General features: G+C 36.8%; 1 protein-coding gene across 2 annotated transcripts in view; it reads right to left on the reverse strand.

Annotated features, from left to right (window-relative positions):
* Positions 1-13,815, reverse strand: part of PDZRN4 (PDZ domain containing ring finger 4) — a 322,740-nt gene that overhangs the window by 253,895 nt on the left and 55,030 nt on the right. The gene's annotated exons all lie outside the window — the stretch shown is intronic.

Raw genomic sequence — 13,815 nt, forward strand, 5'->3', positions numbered from 1 at the left:
GTCTAAACTCTGCAGTTCCTTACTGACTTCGTCTCTTACCATTTCCCCCATCTCTGCCTCGTGCCCCATGTTAAATTTACAGTTAAGGCAACTTATAGTTTTCTATCACACCACTCTATTTCATTCTTCTCTGCTTTGAATTCACTATTTCTTCTTCTCATAATACCCTTTCTTTCTTTATATATCAGGGGATCTGCATTTTCAAGGTTTCATTATAATGACTTCCATGGGCCCCCCAATCAAGATTGATCATTGTTCCTCTTGTTAGCAATCTGTCTTAAGCATACTTCCATTATTAAACCTATCAAACTGGATTGTAACTCATTTTCTTTATATGAATATTTCCCCTCTAGATTAAGACACTTGGAAAGCAGAAACCGAATCTCTTTGATATTTCTATCTGCAACACCTAACACATGGCCTCATGAAATATCTATTTTTGCATGAATGAAGTTAATCCAATGGACACTCAGTGCTCTGATAATTTTCCATGCCAATTATTACACAAATTTAACATGAAAAGACGACTTCCTACTGAACCAGACAAGTTTAAGCAACATGCCAAGAAAATGAAGGATTTTAGGAACTCCCAAGACGCTCGTTCTCATTGGTTGCGGAAGTGAATTTCCTCCTCATTCTTTGATTAGGAAGACTTTACTGTAACTGCTGGAAATTGAGATTAACACTCAACAGCACCAATTCTGCTGTTCTTTCACACATATAGCAGTTTAACCAAACGTTCCCATGTCTACTCTAGATGCCTTCAAAGGACGATTTCACTGCCACAAAGGAGAATGAAAACAAAGTACTTCCCAAGTAAACATGTTATGAAAAAGATGGAAACTTAATCCAAATATGGCAAACAGTTTGAACCTTTCCAAATGGTGATGAAGTTTGTAAAAACATTTCTGCTACCATTGGTACATGGGCTAGAAAAGCATATCTTTTTTTTTTTTTTTTTTTTTAACCAGAAGAATGGCTTACATTTATTGAACACTGTAGCGCTTTTTCCTCTTGAAGAGATGGCAATGACTGCAGGTGTAGGTACGTGTTGGCTGACCCTTTAAAACCATTTTAAGTACTTGTAAAGATTTAATACTCATTTAATACAATGAATGGGCCATTATAGTTACGATGCTTTAAAATTAATACGTCATGAAGGTCACTATTAGAATCAATACGCGTGGTCTGTGAATTACACTTTATCTGTACGCCACTTAGGAATATTTTATGTGATGAGTCAGACCTGCAAGTTGCAATTAGGTCAGAAATTTTCACAGTCAAAGAAAACAAAGTACTTCCACCAGATAATTTTAGGTCTGTTCACCACCTATCATTGGCATTTTGGCGTTAAAGGGGGATTGTTTATTTACAAATTGTGTATTTCAAAAATTGTGTCTTCATATTGGTAGAGGGGGAAAAAGGCAAGTAATTCGTTGAATGGACATTTAAAAATCCTTAATTTTTATTGAATATGTGAATTAAGAAAACAAGTGTAGATGTCTGCTTAACATTCTCTTTCATACCAAAAATATTAGGAACTCATTAGATGGCAGAGAAAAAAAAATCCTGCCTTTTGGAGACGTTCTACATAACAGAGGCTTATGTGGACACAGAAATGTTTCAGGATCATTTGGTGCTTATGCTGTACTGAAATACCAAGATCTTTTATGAGATCAAAATAATGAAAACAGGCCTGGGCAGCATGTGTTTTCTTTCCATATTTCAGATACTCCCTGATGATAACCACGAGGTTCTCTGAGGGGCATGTATTTGTTTTCAGTGCAGTTGTAACAGAATGAAGGGAAGCTTCAGCTTCCTAACATGCTGCGTTTCTAATAATTCTTTCCATCCACTTGCAAATGTGAATTGTCACCCCTGATTTACGTTCATTCATCAAAATGGCAAATGCATGTGGAGTGCCAAGCCAGGGTCCAGGCTGTTGTCTGAAAATGTGATCCATCATCGCTGATTGGCATTCTGAGTCCAACTCTCCAAGATTGTGGAAAAACAGACACTTGCTGGGAATAAGGGAAAGGAAGTTAAGGCCAAGAGGCTAGCATTTTAATTGGCAAGATGTGAAATATTTAAAACAGAATGGGCTAAAAAGTCTGAGTTTGGGAGGAAGAGAGAAAGCAATTCTGCAAAACACAAAGAAGACTGACTTCAATGGAAAAAAGCATATTAATGTGAAAGACATCTTTATAATAATGCCACAGATTCTTAAAAAATGCTACCCACAGTTGTGATTTAACAAGGCCATGAAAATAGAACCTGACCCATATTTTTTGTACCTAAGGGAAAATAGCTAAGTAATGAGAATCAGCTATTCATAAACCAATAAACTTTGAAGATTTTTAATGTATCCTGTCTCTACTTTCTGTTTGTTGGAGAGGGGAGTGGATTTATTGTACCATTTAAAAAAAATCTCTAGTCATTCAAGAACAAATAACTATGTTATTTTAATCTGATGAGATGAAAATATATCTTCTACCCTGAAGTATAAATAGTATAATACATAAGAGGAAAAATAACATAAAAGCAAATTCTGTAAGTCAAATGGAATTATTTATAGTCCTGGAAAACAAGACGTGATGCTTGAAAGACTTTGTATTTCAGATTTCTAGAAGGATCATAATTTCAACCTGTAGTAAGAAACAGTTTGACCTTTTAATGGTCAATTTTGCTATAGTTTCTTGTTTTTAAATACAAAGTTGTTACAAATCTATAGAGAAAAATGAGACACACTTTAGGAAAGAGCCCTTCTTAAAAATGCTACTTGCCCACTGCACATACTGAGTTTGTGGTGTGGTTATAATATGTACACAACAAATATTTTGAGATTTATGACTCTGAACAAATGAATGAAAGAATGATTGAGCTTTACATGGAATCAGTATCATTTCTTCCAATTAGCTTCATCTTCATTCTATCCTATCAGGACCTAAAATATCAAGAAATAGTTACTACAAGAGTGAATAAATTTATTATAATGAGGTGAATCAATTAGTTTGGAATGATGAATCCTTAAACTGCAGCGATGGCAAGATGGAAACAGATGGAAAGATTCCAATCTTGGATCCTCATTGAAAACAAGCCCCAATTTTGAGAATGACAAAAATTCTAGGACACAATTGCTTAAGAAAAAATGAAAGAGGTAAGCCTTTTGTTAGGTAAGCCATTCAATGCTTTTGGGAATTAGCTCTCCTTACTCTTAGAGAATGGGATTATCTCAACAACTCCTCTTGGCTGCAAAATTTGAAACTAAATTTTTATCAATTGCTTAAATTATGGCCAGGTTATATGCACCAAAAATCTAATTCTATAAACACACACTCGTGCGCACAAGCAATAGTTACAGTCCAAACATTAACCTGGATAATAGCAACGTTAACTGGGCAGTAGGCGCTGTTACATCTAGGACCCCATTTAATTTATAAGACTCTTGGGGATGTGGACATTATGACTACTACTTTAAAGATGACTAACTAACTCACACATAGCAATTAAATGGGCAAAACCTGAAACCCAAGTTCAAATCCCAGTCTGTGTGATGTCTAACTTTCCCCAGTCCACAACCATGCCCCATTAGAAGCTATCCAAAGAACTCCAGAGAGAGATGGGGCAGGAGGGAGGAAGGAGGAAAAAAGGATGCTTTTTATCCTCTATGAGGCATGTAACTGTCTAGAAATTTTATAGCAATGTTGCATGTGTGTGTGTGTGTGTGTGTGTGTGTGTGTGTGTGTGTGTATCAGAATGCTTATCATAGTTCAAAACGCAGTGTTGACTGATGTTTTCCCTAAGGACAACCCCTGGGCCTCTGCATAACAAGTCTTTGTTATTACACCCTTAATCTTCCTATCTTGTGATTTATTTAAAGTTTGACTTTGCATCTTTTTTTTGGACTCCTCGGGAAACAACAGGATGACGCAAAGAGCCACTGGTTCATAAAAACTTCAAAACATAGCATACAAGGCCCTGAACTCTGGCACATTGTGATGCAGCGTGGAGGAACTGACATCGGCCTGACATGATGTTTGTTTTGTCAATATTCAGGCTCTCAAACTGCTGAAATAAACTGAAAACGCACTTTTCATAAAAAGTCTATTTTGCATAATTTGTTTAATTTAGACCAGAGATGTTTTCTCTCTCTCTCCTTGTTATTTCCCTTGTAAAAAAGATTTTCATAAAACCAATCAGTCCTCTGTAATTGGGAATGCATCAGAAGCCGTGTAATGCACACGCTGGTAATAAAAGTTCGGCTGGAATCAATTACATTGGGCTGCAAGAAGCTCTCTGCTTCCTGGACGATGCATAACATCCGGCTTAAAGGGTACCAACATTAATAGGCTGCTCTTAAGTTTCTATGGAGCTTTCTCTGGGGAGAATTTGTTACTGTCAGTGAGCTGTCAAATGCTGATAGTATGATTAATGAATCATATTTAGATGATTGACAGTGAAAGTCTACTTTATGGAGTGTGTCAATCAGTTTTATAGTTGCTCTCCATTTTCATGGACACCAGCAATGCTGTTCTTAGCTTTGGAACTGTTATAACCCCAACTCTGTGTGCTGTAGGCCACCAGCTACACAGAAATCTGGAGAAGACTGTATTCCATTTCCTTATATGTTGCTCTAGGCTAAACGCAAATATCCTTGTTTGCCCTCTCCAAGCTCAAGGCAAGCAGCTAGGTGAAGCAGACAATACATTTTAAGTGAAAAATTAATGACTGAGGGTCCCTGTACAGAATCGTATTATCCAGCTGATAATTTATAAGGCAGGGTCCAAAGTGGAATGCCTTAGTTTCAATCATGCAGTTTTCCACGTTTTTACCCTTCAAGGATTCGTTTATCATGTTCCTCTTAATGTGCGTTCCTCCAATTAATTTGGATTTTTTTAAAAATATCCCCATCTCTTCAAATAAAGGATGGCTCCATTAAAATATGAACATTTCCAAAAAAAAAATGATTTTGCTCGTTTGCCTCCACAATTCTTTACACTAACTTGGAAAAGGATGATGTGTTTAACTGGAAACTACAATGTGATTTCCTAGTTTGTTGACTATCTTAGGATACAGAATCTATATTTACAATAAAGTTTACTCCGCAACTATTTTTCAGGGGAAAAATGTCCAAGTTTTTCAAACCTGGAAATAATTAAAAACTACAAGTCATGAGACTGGAGTAGGAATCAAGCACTGGTAAGTGATACTTCTTTTTTTTTTTCACCTTTATCCTTTGGAGTCTGTATGGTTTGGCCAAGGAAATAATGCAGAAGGTAAAATAATGCCATCTCTGTTCTTCTGCTTCTTCTGCTGTTTCAGTCACCCCAGAGGTACGTAAAAACAGTGTAATTACCTATTGGCCATGCAAGGTGATGCACGTGAAAAGACTATGGATTTCTGTGTACGATCTGGCCTCACTCAGTTGCTCTCTGACTGTTGGCAGTTGGCTGAACTGCCCCAAAGTCTCCTCTTCTGCAAAGCCCATACAACACTACTTGGGCTCAAGGGTGTTTGGAGATTTAAATAAAACAGCATATGTTCATGGCCTGACACGGTGCCTTGCACATAACTGGAGCTAGTTTTTTAAAATTCCTCTTTTGTATCTACCACAGAATCGAGCACTGTAGAAACATACACATAGTATACATAATGCCACTTAACTGTTGAATTTAACTTAATAAATAAAGAATTTAATTAAGTCAGAGAGTGGAGGATGGGGGTCTTTAGCTCCCCCAGGTCCCCGTGGTAGCAGTGACAACCCTAGTTTGCTTTGTGTAGAATTCCTTTCCTATGGGGAAAGAGATTGACAGAGTCACTTTCTTATCCATCCCTTTTCCTTCCCTTGGCCTCAACTCCAATTTTTATCAGCAGGCCATAGAAAGGGCACTTCTAATTTCTGATCCACTGAGAAACCCTGGTTCCCTTTTCTCTTCCTTCTGTCCCATAGCCTTACCTTGGTCTATTTCATTTTCTTCCTCCATGTACAGGAATGGCATCAAGGTTTCAAATAACATGCCTGTTCCAATTGGTTGGTAATGGCTGCCTAGAAATGGATTCTGATCAAGTTCAGTGGGAATGATCGATTAGCAATGTCTGCTCTAAGCACAGGAGGGGGCAAGTAAATTATGTGTGCCAAGTATTTGCCATTCCTATCCAAATCCCACTGCAGCTATATTTCTGCTTCATTATATGCTGAAAGTCATAAGCAGTTATCTACATAAGATGACAGCCAAAGGCTGGGTAAGTTTGTCTCACAGACCAGCACTGAATTATTTTTAATTAACAGCTTATCTGGCACCCAAGCTGAAGAATTCCTTGACCAAACAGTGCTTTCATGCATGGAGATGTCAGGCTGGTTGTCTCACTATACGGAGGGACAGATGGATGGGCAGACTAACAAAATTCTGAAATACTTAATACAGAATATGTGAATGTATTGGAAAGGACACTTAGCTGGGTGGTATTATATTTAAAACTATTTTAAGCTACTACTTGATATATTATTGGTAAACCATACATCATTTATTGATGATAGAAGATTTGAATACATTCCCCAAAAGTATTTTACTGTTGAACAAGAAGCTTTTCTTTTCCAACAAATAAGCAAGCAATTTCTGGATTTTTACCCAAGCAACACTGATGAAAAGACCTGATCCATCTAAGGTTCTGGATGAACTGATCTAGAAAGCGGAAATGTGACAGGGATCACCCAAGACCTACAATTCCATTCTCACAGCGTTGGTTTTCGCACCATTCTCCTTGGACTCATAGCTGCCAAATACGAACACGTATGCCAATAAAATAATTCTACATGGTACAAGTATGAATATCCATCTTTTTCCTAAGGTCACTGAGGAGGCTGGAGGGGACTTATTTCTCCCTGGATCTCAGGTTGGAACCTGATTGTTATGGAGTCACACACAGCCAGGTGATGATTTACTGGGTCTTGGACCACGCAGAGAATAAAGCAATGCTAGGTAAGCCACAGGTCCTTCCCCATTAGGAGATTTTTCCGCTTTGGGCACAGAATGAGTATTGGCAATGGGCAGAGTGAAACGGGTGCTGTATAATTTTAGTTTTCTTAAAATATCTTCCTGAGATGGGCATCTCATCTGGGTCAGTTAGTAGCTGAGATCGAGCTTCCTGCCTCATATCTGTTTCCCACCTCTCACAGGACCTGTGTCCGTAATTAAAAATATAAACTTCAGCCTAGCCCATAATATACAACGAGGTGCACATGTGAAGTGGGATTCTCAGTTCTGGTTAATATAAACACAAAGTTTAAAAAGGAATTATCTTGTTCTCTGGTATTTATGGCATATCATTTTGGTTTTCTATTTATATTAATAGCATCTTTTACAATACATTGATTTCAGTTTAAAAAGAGGTCTGATGAAGTGAACAGTACAAGAGGCACACGGATATGGCAAAAAGTTGGCGGGGCACTCAACTAGCTCAAGTCCCAAAGTCAGTCTAATCGCTTACTTAATTCCTCTCCCCTTCACCAAGTTCAGACCCTCCCAGGGCTGTCTGTGTCATTCAGGTGCTCATCCTTGGCCCAGTAAACGACCTTATGCCGAGAAGAATCCAGAACTATGATTCACTATAGTTTCAGGAGAAAACAGAAGTCCTCATATAGTTCCTTAATGCCTAGTGCTTTTTTAAAATGCTTTGTTTTTGTTTCTGTTTTTATTTTGGTGCAGCATCCTTTAACCAATAGGTTAAAGACAGGATTTGAGACAGGTCCCTGGTGTGCTGTGGTGTCACACAGAACAGTTTTCTAAAATAAAACCACATTCATGACATTTGCATTCTAATTATATTTCAATTAAGTAAAACTTAAAGATACGTTAAATTATATAAACTATTTGGTTCCGTGAGTTAAGGTTGTATTGTCAAGCTTACAAATATAACTTGGGTGAATGACTGCATGTAAGTCTCAACTTTATTTATGTAAAATATATGTTCTTTAATATAAACCATCTCCTTTAAAAAGCCCAGAATTTTCTTATTCACATATATATGAATATGCATACATATATATGTCCCCACGTTTTTAAGTTCCAAACAAGTTTTTTATTCAATTTTAAGAAAACTTTTACATTATATTATGGGGAAAAAAATCTTTTAAAATAAAACTTGAGGACATTGACTGTGTTATTTTTATCTATCAAATTAAAAACATACACAGACAGAAATTCAAATTTAGAACGATGTCTTTTTGGATTCTAAATTTTTTTAAAAAGCTTAAAATCAGCTGAGGGTTTGTGTTTCAGAAAAATAAAGCAAGACTAAAACTAAATATTTTGTTATTAAGAAGCTCATTTTAAAACTCTCCTGCAGAGGCTGGCCCATCCTGTCCTTTGAGGGCACTCTCCTAGCTTCAGAGTAAGGTTAGACCGCCCTCTAATGGGTTTTTTGAACCACTACAAACCACTATGTTGATAATAAGAAATGGTACCGAGAATATATTTTCCTGGTCATAACCAAATTTCCAAGAGCTATTAGCAGTAAAAGGTTGGTCTTAACCCCTGTTGGTATGACACTCTATTCATGATGATTTAAAACCAATTAATATAGTCACCTCGTAAACTGTATGTGCTCAGTTTGGGGTTTACTTTTGTTAAGGCCTCAGTCACTTGATCTTTCAATTAGAGATGATGATTAGCCTTGCCAATAAAATCTTTTCATTATTTTACATCATATAAAATTTCATATATTCATTTCATGTATAGCCTTCAGCAGTTATATAACAGAAAAATCATAGCATTTAAACAAGATTTTTGCCTTCCTCTAAACTGAGATATTTGTTAAGTATATACATATTCTTAACTATAGTTCTGTACTTTTAAATAGCCCTGAAAATTCAAAGGATTGAGGAGAGAGGCCAAAGGTATGGGTTTTATAAGGGCCGTTAGTTTCTTGGGCTACCGTGTGACTTGCCATCAGGGGAAGTCCTTGATCGCACATGGAAAAGCATCCCACTCGATAACACTAGCTTGTTTAATCAGAGACCACCCAGAATATGACACTTCCTATGGCCTTTGTTTAAAAGGGATCAAAACTAATTTTTTCATATAAATTGTACCAGAATAGACACACACATTCCTATCTCTGCTGTCACGCTGGAAATTATACCAAAATTCTCCTAGAAAACAGGGTGTGTGAAATACAATTGTTTCTCCTCTAATACGTAAGTCAAGACAAAACACCACAAGCAAATCTTTCTAAAACTATTATCCAGAGAGATGGCAAAAAGAAAAAAAGCACTGTGTGAAAAATCTCACTTTCAAAATGCAAATTTAATTGCTCTCAGTATTTTTGATAGAAAATGCCCTTGATTCTTTTTCATTAATCAAATATAAAAACAATTTCCAAGATCATTTTCAGCTAATCGGAACAAACCAGTTCACTAGCAGTTTTCTGAAATAGAGCAGAAAATGACCTCATATGAGTCTAAGCTGTTTCCTCAAGGTCAGTTTTTCTGAACCTTTTCAGAAATACAGATGAAAAATATGTATATAATTGGCAGCTCGATTTCTGTAGATTTACCTGCAAAATAAACAGAATTTATAATCCTAGGAGTGAAATAGTTACTGATAAAGATCATAAAAAAGAGAGCGAAGACTAAGCTGATTAGCTCAAAAAAGCAGCCTCCTAGACTAAATCACTTGTGAAATAATCACACAGTATAATCAGTTTGGCGAAGATACTGGCTTTCTTAAAGTGTTAATTTTGTTTTAATTTTTTTTAAAAATTGAAGTATAGTCAGTCTATAATGTGTTCATTTCTGGCATACAGCATGATTCAGTTATACGTATATATATATATATATACACATACATGTATTCCTTTTCATATTCTTTTTCATATAGGCTATTACAAGGTGTTGAATATAGTTCCCTGTGCTGTACAGTAGGACCTTGCTGTTTATCTATTTTATATATAGTAGTTAGTAGGGTGATAAATTGGGAGTTTTGGATTTGTAGATACTAACTACTTATTTTAAACTCTTAACACAAATAAGTTTTAGAGTTGTCTCTCTTGTGCCTTGAAGACTTTGTCCACATCTGTGATTAGAGTCTACCCAAAATGCCATCTGAGAACCGGAGTAGGAGTCTGGCCCAGGTTTAGCTGACTGTTTTAATTCTACTCTCAAAAGCAGACCCACCCTTTGGTCTAATTACATTCAACACAAATGACAGTTTTCCAGGACCAGTATTTCTCGATGTGATTGTCCTGTTAAAAAGCAGCATTACAAGGGCTGCATTACAGCATTGCATCTGCAAGGGCTGCATTTTAAAGTCTGTAATATGGAGATACTGTGTGAGCAGATGTATTGACATGGCTCTCCCTTTCTCTGCATCTCCTTTTTTTAACGTAAAGATTATTTCTTTCTGTGTATTTGCATTTTATGTCTGTATTTTACAGTGTCTCTTCTCTCTCTCGTTTTTCCCTCTCTTTTTCCATTCTGTCCTTTCTCCTTAATAGGCTCAATATAGAAATGTTTAAATGTTATTTTTCTTCTTATAGAATTGTGCACTATTAAACTATTTTAAATGCTTAAAATATAAAGATGAAAGTAAAAATCAGCCAGTGACAACTATTGTTACCATTCTGGCATTTGCTTCTAGTCTCTTTATTGTCTGTGTTTAAATATGGGTTTATTTCTGAATGTTTGCAATTGTTTTCAAATTTGATGCCCCAACCTGCAGTAAACTAGAGTGTTCACCACAGTGTTCCTGCTGTATGCCACTCATTAATGCCTTTACCAGCATGAGAGCCAAAAAATGAGCAAAGTCTGTATTTATACGCCATCATCACCGTCATCATCTGATAGTATTGACTGGACAGCACCCCATTCTTCCCTTGTCTCCTTATCCTGCTTTTTGCATCATGATGTATATGACATTCTGTATACTTGTTGCTTTATTTACTTATTGTCCATCTTTTCCACTAGAATGGAAGCTCCAAAAAAGCAGGGAATTTGTTTGTCACTAAATCCCTAGTGCTAGAAAAGTAAGCAAATAGCGTGCACTCAACAAATGCTTGTGGGAGGAATAAATTAAATGTAGCTTCTTAATTTTTGTACATAATTTTAAGAGTAGGATTTATATTTTTATCAAACATTTTTTGGCTTAAAATAATACTTATTAAAGAATTTCTGCTTTTTCCCCACCTAGGGCTACAATCTTCTAATGGGGGCGAGGAAAAATTCCTTAGAGCCAGTCTTTACAAAGAGGGCGTCTATCACCAATGACTCCTACTCTGCACCATGTGTGAAATGAGGTATTTCATTTCTAGTATATGCTTTCTCTCTCCCCTACCTCTTTTTCTTTCTTTTTTTTTTTCTCTTTCCCTCACTTTATTTACCTAAATAAAAATATTGAGACTACAGGTATGATTAGCTCAAAAAGCCAAATGTTAAACAGGGTCTTTTGGTCATTGGGTAAAAGAAGGCGGGATAATGAGTAGAACTTACAACATAATACAAAACAACTTGGGTGTGAGAAAATACCAACATCCTGTATATTCTCTGCCAGCTTCCCACTATGACACATGACGGAGGAGCCCTCAGAAGCTATTACGGAGGGAGTAGCTCATTTTGTTCGAATCCAGTCTCTGTCACCTGCAGTGTAGTCATGCCCAGGTCATTCAAGTACTCCGTTATTCTGACTGTTCACTTAGAAAAAGGATAATGATTCTATCCATCCCACAGTCTGTTGAAAGGATTAAATAACAAAATGCATCTAAAGCACTTAGCATAGGCACATAATAAGGGCTGAATAAATGTTAGCTTTTGATATATTACTGTTAAACTTATAAACCTAGGCAGTTTCTCAGCTACTTACAGTTCTTCTCTTAGCTGGGTTCCACTCACAGGAAGACAAATAAAATGAGTAAATGGATGAAAGGGGCAAATTAATCATCATTGCTTCCCATTTGAGAATCCTGTCTCCAACTGGAGCAACAGGAAAATCAGTTCAAAATAAACAAATGAAAAGGAATATATATATATATATATAGAGAGAGAGAGAGGGAGTGTGTGTATGTATGACTGAAACACGCTATGCACCAGAAATTGACATATTGTAACTGACTATACTTCAATAAAAATTAAGTAAATAAAATCATTTTAAAAATGAAATACAACTGAAAGCTCCATCTTTTGCAAAATCATTTACTAAATCACGTTATCACCACACTTCCCTGGTTTTACTCCTTCCTCTCTAGCCATGTCTTCTGTGTCTCCAAAGATTCTTTCTCCTTCATCTGGGCATTAAATACTGAATTTCATGGACACTCTCTCTTCTGCTTCTAATGTCTATCCCAGGGAATCTAAGGTCTGTTCCCTCTAAAGCCATCCACACCCAAAGCTTCAGTTACCTCCTCTACGCATCTGACCTACAAATGTGTACTGCTGGACCATAATTGTCTCCACGCTTGTGTATCAACTGTCTGCTTGACTCTCCTCTCGTGTGTCTCAAGGCCTTTTGGATGCTTCATAACACTCTTCTGAATTTTCCTACCAAATCTGTAACCTGCCTATCTCAGGTAATGGCATGACCATTCATCCTTTCAAATGAACCCTAAAGTCACCTCTGACGAAGTCCTCTCCCCCCCCCCCCAGTCTATCACTATATTTCATTGCTTTTGCCTCCCAAAAATGTGTTGAAACTACTCCCTTCTTTCCACCACCTCAACCCTGCTAAGGCTACCATGATCTCTCCCTTGTCTTGTGCCCCTCGGATGATCTACGTGTATTCACTTCCTCTCCCGACCCCAACCAATCTCTTCTCCAAACTGCAGCCAGAGCGATGGTTCCCAAACAGAGATGGAAATATGCTCCTTAAAACCCCTCACTGACGTCTCTTTGCTCCTAGCATAAAAACATAATTACTTGAGATGACCAACAGAGCCCTTTGAGATTCATCTCTTAGCTGCCCGACCTCAGGAATGAGGGAAGAGAGGCTAAGCGTGCGCTTGTGTGTAAGGAGACCAGTACGTTACTACTGGTGCTCATAACCCATTTTAGGCAGCACGTATCTATTTGTCAAAGAGCCTAGTGAATGAAGACACAGTCTCAGAGCACAAAAAAAAAGTGTTATTCTTTTTTTTTTTTTTAACCACGCTGTTACAATTTTTTTTTAAATCAAAAAAGGAATCTTAAATACTCTCCTTCATTTTCTCCAACATCAAAACTGTGCCTTAGGACAGCAGGGCCTTAGAAAGTGCTCAAGAAATAAATCTTAATCCATTTTGAAATGTTGTTTTGGAAACATTATTCTCCTTTTAATTTTTCAGGCCCTTTCATTTAGAATATTTGCTTAAAATCATTTTTACATGATTAAAAAAAGAAAATAATAAATAATTTTATCTAAAAAATTGTCTTAACACTTTTGGCTATTTATGTATTTTTTAAAAATTCAGATTCTTTTTTTTTCCCTTAAGTATTTCTGGAGTGACTAAATTTTCCGTTGAGAATGTGAAGACTTAAAAGGCATCACACATACAATTCAGCAAGTTAAAATGCTCTCCAATCCCCTTTCCAAAGCATATCAATAGCCATGAGGCAAGGCAGAATTTAATCATCATTCACTTCTCTGCTTAAAACTCTCTGACTCTTCCTACTCCCCTCAGAATTTTCACAGTTCCTTTCAAGGCATGTGGAGTAACCCCCTGGCCATCGACAGCCCCACTTTAGATCCTTTTGCCATAAATTATCCATAGTGCCCCTTCCCTCTCAGGTATTCTGGTTTGGATGACAAATTAAGGATGTTCTGCCTAAAGGACCTGAATTGCCTGGCCCTG

This window comes from Camelus bactrianus, chromosome 12 (assembly GCF_048773025.1).
Source record: "Camelus bactrianus isolate YW-2024 breed Bactrian camel chromosome 12, ASM4877302v1, whole genome shotgun sequence".
Taxonomy (NCBI): Eukaryota; Metazoa; Chordata; class Mammalia; order Artiodactyla; family Camelidae; genus Camelus; species Camelus bactrianus.